A 7,379-nucleotide genomic window follows, 5' to 3' on the forward strand; every position below is an offset into this window, starting at 1 on the left:
AATATTTTCAAAACTGGATCTGTCTGACACATATCTACAAATCAAAGTAGATAAAAAATGCTCATAGCTGTTAACGGTCAGCACATACAGAGGTCTATACAAATACAATAGGCTACCTTTTGGACTGAAGGTAGCACCTGCAATATTTCAACAGGTGATGGACGCGATGTTGGCTGACTGTCCATTTGCTATTCCTTATGTTGATGACGTGTTAATCAAAAGCGAATTGCAGAATCAGAATATTGAACACGTGAGATGTGTGTCTTTAAAAAACATTAAGGATTAGGGTTTCACACTCAGTGAAGAGAAGTGTGAAAGTGTTTTTGCCTAAAATCAAATACCTAAGTCAAATCATAGATAAGAATGGAAGATGTCCTGACTCGTCGAGGGCAGACACAATCAAGAATATGCCTCCTCCAACGAATATACCGACATTACAAGCTTTCCTCGGCCTAACAAATTACTATCAACAGTACATTCCAAATATACATAAATTGTGAGCACCATTAAACGATTTACTAAAAAAAAGAAATAAAATGGAATTGGTCAGTAAAGTGCCAAAACGCATTTGAAGACAAAGAAAATACTAATTTCTGACTTGTCATTAGTGTAGTTCGATCTTGGAATGGACATCGTTGTAGCACCTGATACTTTGGAGTATGGAATAGGAGCAGTCTTGTTATACATGTATAAAGATGGAAATATGAAGCCAGTAGTTCACTGATAGCAGTGGTAAAACAAAGTATAGTCAGATAGAGAAGGAGGCTCTATCGATTATTTTTGCAGTAAAAAAAATTTCACAAATTTCTACGTGGTAGAAGTTTTTTGTTATACATTGACCATTACTATCAAATTTTGGATCAAAGAACCGACTACAATACTGGGGTACAATATTGCTGAACTACAATTTTAAGATGCAGCATATTCTGTCAAAGAAAACTGGTCAAGCAGACTGCTTGTCAAGGCTAATTCCCAAGAGCTTGGAACTGCTAAAAGAGACCATGATAGCATCATTGCAGTCAGAAAAGGAAGTGAGAAGTATTATGTATCATATAATCCAGAAACTGCTGGTGACAGTGCATGATATAAAAATGAAATTCATAGAGGAGAGTTACATTACAAGAATGAAAGAAACATTGAAAAATAAGCAAAATAAAAATACAAATTCAAATAATTTCTCACTCTGCAACGATGTCTTAATGTGTGCCTTTTGACAATTATTTGACCAATTCCACTTCACATCTTTTTTTAACAAATTATTTAGTGGAGCTCAATCCATGCATATTTGGTATATAATTTTGATAATAATTCGCTAGACCTAGAAAAGCTTGTAAGGTTGCTGTATTAGTTGGAGGAGGCATATTTCTAATTGCGTCTTCCCTCGACGCATCCAGTCATCGTCCCTTCCTGTTGATAATTTGTCCTAAATACTTAATTTTAGGTTAGAAAATTTCATGTTTTCCTTCACTCAGTGTGGAACCGTAATCTCTTATTTTTTCAAAAATACATTTTATATGCTCAACATGCAGATCACAAGATTCACTTTTAATTAATATATCATTGAGATATAGAATTGCATCCATAACCTGTCAAAAAATTGACCAAATGGTAATCTGTTATATTTATATAGTCTTTTATGTATATTCACTGTTAAGTATTTTGAGCATTCCTCGTCTGCTCTAATTTGTAGGCACGCATCAGAGAGATCCAGTTTCAAAAATATCTTGCCCCCATTTAACTTTGCAAAAATATCCTCCAGGGCAGGTAGCACATAGTAACATGTTTTCAGGCATTCATTCAAGCCCTCATTTTGTTAGTCTTTTTTTTTTTTTAATACACACTGTAAGAACTGTCCATTTTGCATATTCCACTTTTTGGATGACTCCAAGTTTGTCTAATCTTTCTAATGTTTTATCACACAAAAACGTACCATTCTTTTTTGGTTTGAATACTGGTATGGCATTTTCTTTTATTAGAAAACATGCCTCAGTCTTCGTACACAGACCTAATTCATCTGACAGCACTTCAAGAAAAGCATTTGCAAGTTTATTCTTCAATTCGTCTGACACTTTAGGAACAATCAAACAACTCCATCCAGTCAAACAAGTCTGTTGCATTAGTTATTGAACCCAAAACTTTTGCTTTACAAGTTTTACCACAAAATGTAATATTGCTGACCAAGTGTAATTTGTGACACCTTGCACACTTTACAATGTTTTCTTTAATGTAGGTTCTCCAATTTTTTTCCACGTCCTCCTCTTCATCATCATCGTACGTCCACTTTCCATGCTGGCATGGGTTGGACGGTTTGACTAAAGACTGGCGAGTCAGATGGCTGCACCAGGCTCCAATCTGATCTGGCAGGGTTTCTACAGCTGGATGCCCTTCCTGACACCAACCACTCCGAGAGTGTAGTGGGTGCTTTTTTGTTCCACCAACATGAGGTACTGGTGACAGCCACGCTCAAATGGTGTTTTTTATGTGCCACCTGTACAGGAGCCAGTTCAGCACCACTGGCAACAACCTCACTTGAATGTTGTCTTTCACGTGCCAGTAAGGTGACACTGGTAATGATCACGCTCGAATGCTGCTTTTTATGTGTCACTGGCATGGGAACCAGTCAGCGGCCCTGGCAACGATCACGCTCAGATGGTGCTTTTAACGTCATCAACTACATCAGCGAATTTGATTTTGATTGTGATTTCACTTGCCTCAACAGGTCTTTGCAAGAAGAGTTTATTGTCCAATGAAAGATAGTACGCATAAGTGGGCTGGTTACACCACTGGCATAGGCCATGGGGTATGGCCTCACTTGGCTTGCCAAGTCTTCTCAAGAACAGCATATTTCCAAAGGTTTTGGTCAGAAGTCATTGCCTTGGTCAGGCCTAATGTTCGAAGGTCGTGCTTCACTACCTCATCCCAGGTCTTCCTGGGTCTACCTCTTCCACAGGTTTCCTCAATCGCTAGGGTATGGCACATTTTCACACAGCTGTCCCCATCCATATGCAACACATGACCATACCAGTGCAGTCATCTCCCTTGCACACCACATCTGATGCTTCTTAAGTCCAACTTTTCTCTCAAAGCGCTTACACTCTCTCATGTGTGCACACTGACATTACACATCCAGTGGAGCGTACTGGCTTCATTTCTTGCAAGCTTACGCATGGCTGTTCGCAAGCATGCGTCATACAGTCTACCTTTTACTCTGAACGAGAGGCCCTTTGTCATCAGCAGAGATAGGAGCTCTCTGAACTTTGCCCAGGCTATTCTTATTCTAGCAGAGCATCCACCCCCGCTACTGACTTGATCACCTAGGTAATGGAAGCTGTCAACTACTTCTAGTTTTTCTCTCTGGAATGTGACAGATGTTGTTCTCTGCACGTTTCCAGTATTTATAGCACCTGAGCATTTGCCATATACAAAAACTATCTTCCCAGTTAGCCTTCCTTTGATATTGCTGCACCTCTTATGTGCCCATAGCTTACACTGGGTACATCTTATAGAGTTTCTACCTTCACCTTTTCTACAGATCGAGCAGAGCCATCTACCTGAAGGGGATTGTGTTTTGTCTACCTTCCTACTTATCAAGACTTTAGTTTTAGCTAGGTTGACTCTAAGGCCCTTCGATTCTTATCCTTGCTTCCACACCTGAAACTTTTCCTTTAGTTCTGATAGTGTCTCAGCAATTAGAGCAAGGTCATCAGCATAGAGGAGCAACCTGTCTTGAATTCCTCTGTTATTTCCTGGAGGACTATGATAAATAAGAGGGGGCTGAGAACTGAACCTTGGTGGATCTACCCGGAATTCATCACTGTACTTGTTGCCAACCCTCATCTTACTGACAGTGTCCCTGTACATGGCTCGCACAGCTCTCCCTAACCATTTTTCTATCCCAAGTTTCCTCATTGACCACCAGATAAGGGATCAGGGGACCCTGACAAAGGCTTTCTCCATGTCAACAAAAGCCAAGTACAGAGGTTTATCTTTGGCTAGGTATTTCTCCTGAAGCTGTCTTACCAGAAATATAGCATCAGTGGTGCTTTTTCCTGGAACGAACCCAAACTGTATCTCATCTAAACTGATTCTCTCCCTAATCTGTTGGGCTATGACCCTCTCTGTGACCTTCATTACCTGATCCAACAACTTGATACCTCTGTAATTATTTGGTATCAATAATTGTAATGCCATCAGTGTAGTTTCCTTTTCATGTCGTCTTTTTTTCCCCCTTTTTTTGTTTCTCTATGCATTGTGAGCTTTTAGATGCTATTTTGTAACAACTAAAACATTTCTGAGTTCTAAATGGACAGTCTTTCTTAGAATACAGACTTCCACACCCATAGCATGAATTGCGTCCTAACATTCTTTTTTCTGTATTTATTCCCAGTCAACATGTCTGTACTTAAGAGAAATTTTTTTCTTCAATTTTCTTTATATCCTGTTGCAGGTTGATAATTCTTTGACATTCCTCTGCTACTGCCTGAAGGGTTAAATTCTGGCCCTTCTGTTCTAGTTTTGTAAGAATTTGTGCATGTATTTCTGCATCTTTGTTTGCTGTCAAACCTTGCACAAAGATGAAGCATTTAAACATGTCCAGAAGTAATTCCTTCGGCTTAAATTTTTCACTCATTTTATTTACAATTCTAGCATAACTGACAAACTCTTCCACCTCTTCTTTTACTTGGTTCAAACACTCCCAGTGAGTGTGAAACAGGGAACTCTTATTGCTGAACATTTTGGATAGCAATTCAGTTGTTTTATTGAGACAAATTTCACTTGTTTTTTTGTTTTTTTAAGCAGGATAAAATTGCTGTATTTTCCATGTTCTGAAGCACCTAGTTTCCATAACAGTAATCTCACTTTTCATCATCTGTCTAACACTCGCATTCTTCCTTGAAGATTTCATCATATCTTCTGAGGTACACCGAAAAAGTTATATCCTTTCCTGGGTTATAACTAAATTCAGTTACACCACCTGGTGAAAATGAACTTGCAGTGTTTCCCAACTCCAGCCTCAGTTCCAGCAACTGATTATGTTGTAGTTGTTGGTGCAACTCCTGTTGCTTTTGCAACTGTGATATGTCAGCTTATAGATCTTCCATAATGGACGAATTTTTTGTATCATAAAAAATGGTTAATGACCAACATAAGCTTTGAATCACTCTTCGCCACTTTTGTAACGTGGATATCCTTGTCACCACTTTTGTGACATGCCTACTGTATGTGTCACCTTAGTGTCATGCACTAATAACCGTGTGATATACAACACCATGTAACAGAGTAGACACCATCTCCACTTGATGTATTCCCAGATACTCTGCCAACAACTGTAACCAATCCAAAACAACTCTCAACAAACAATAACAATTTCTCAACAATTTCCTGTGACTCCACAAACTCACCAACGACACCTTTCTACTTTCTACGATTTCTCATCTCTCACTTTCAGTCAAACACACTGCTACTTATACAAGTTCGGCTTGTCCATTCTCACAGGGGGTGTCAGGATTCTCGCCATAACAATAATATACAAATAATGTGAACAAGAATATATTTAAAAAAGAAAGACAAAAAAAAAGTGGGGTGGGAAAAAGAAATTCTCCAATTGAAATTAAGTCTTTTGTAAGAATAAAACTATTCAATATGATATCTTTCTATCATTCACAGTATTGACATTTTTTAATCTTTTTTGCATCAGGAATAATTTATTGCTAAATATTAAAATACATGAAGGTGCATGGCTCAGTGGTTAAAGCATCAGGCTCACAATCACGAGGTAATGAGTTCAATTCTCAGACCAGGCTGTGTGTTGTGTTCTTGAGCAAGACACTTTATTTCAGATTGCTCCTTGTTCACTCAGCTGTAGAAATGAGTTGCAACATCACTATGAGCTTGGTCTTTGCAAAGGTTCTGTTTCCACACCTGGAATTTCGTTTCTAATTCTGTTATAAGTCCAAGATCATCAACATATACGAGTTCCCATGAGCTTCCAGTTTGACATTCCTCTGTTACTGCTTGGAGGACGATGATGACTAGGATGGGGTTGAGAACTGACCCTATGTGGAAACCTACCTGTACATTAAATCTGTCACTGTACCCATGGCCAACTTTTACCTTACTAACAGCACCCCTGGTATTTACTGCTTTCACAAGCCATTCGTTTATCCCTAGCTTCCTCACAGACCACCATATCACAGTGTGAGGTACTCTGTTAAAGGCTTTCTCTTGACCAACAAATGCCAAGTACCACAGCTTGTTCTTAGCTAAATACTTCTCTTGCAGTTGCCTGAACATGAAATTAGCCTCAGTGGTGCTTCTCCCCAGAACAAAGCCAAACTGCATTTCATCTTGTCTAATTCTGTTCCAAATTAATTGGGTTATATCTCTCTCCACAACTTTCATCACTTGGCCCAGCAATCTGATGTCTCTATAACTACTATCTGAGACATCCCCCTTACCCTTGTAGCAGCTGACTATGATGCTGCTGTACCAGTCACTAAGGATTACTGAATAACCTGGTTAACTATACGAGTGAATAGACTGTATCCAACCCTGCCAGATACCTTAAACATCTTCCTGGTGACTCCTGATGGACCAGGGGCCTTCTCTGTTTTCATATCTTTAATTACCTTATCTTTTATGCTACTGTCAACTAGGATAGCTGGTCCTTCTGGTGGGTTCACATGAGGAAGACTCCCTTTCTCCCATTCATTCTCCGCATTTAATAGTCTTTCGTAGTAGCTCTTCCATGCTTCTTCCTTTTCAGGATCACTGAAAGTAAGTGTACCATTATCTGTCCACTGGCACTTCTCTCCCACAACATCTTCATTCTTTCGTCTGGCAATCTGGAACACCTTCAGTGTCTGATCTTTACGATGTAAGACATTGACAAACCACTTCCTTTCTGCTTCTGTCCCAGCTAGATATAGCTGATACTTAGTTTCCCTTTTAGCTATCTGATATGGTTCTTTGTTATACTCACCACTCTTCCAGTCATTCCAAGCAGATGTTGCTAGATAAACAGCACAAAAGCAGAAGCAACCATACAAGATAGACAAGAATTATGGTGATGGTGCCAGCACAATTATTTCAATAGCTATGTTGGCACCATCACCATTTCAATCTTCTTTTTATCTTCAAGAGTATTTAAGAAATTTCTTACTTGCAATAATATTATCAAAAATGGCCCTTTTTTGTGATTAATTTCCAAATCACAGAGACCTAGACGTTTAAGAAACCTAAAATAATAACACTTTAACCACATATACTTCAAATGACATTTTAGAACAAAGTGTGTGTGTGTGTGTGTGTTAAAACTATATCAAGTTTAACATTTACAAGGTTTATCTCTTAGAAAAATCATAAGTTGCCAATTTCTG

Source organism: Octopus bimaculoides, chromosome 1, assembly GCF_001194135.2.
Source record: "Octopus bimaculoides isolate UCB-OBI-ISO-001 chromosome 1, ASM119413v2, whole genome shotgun sequence".
Classification (NCBI taxonomy): Eukaryota; Metazoa; Mollusca; class Cephalopoda; order Octopoda; family Octopodidae; genus Octopus; species Octopus bimaculoides.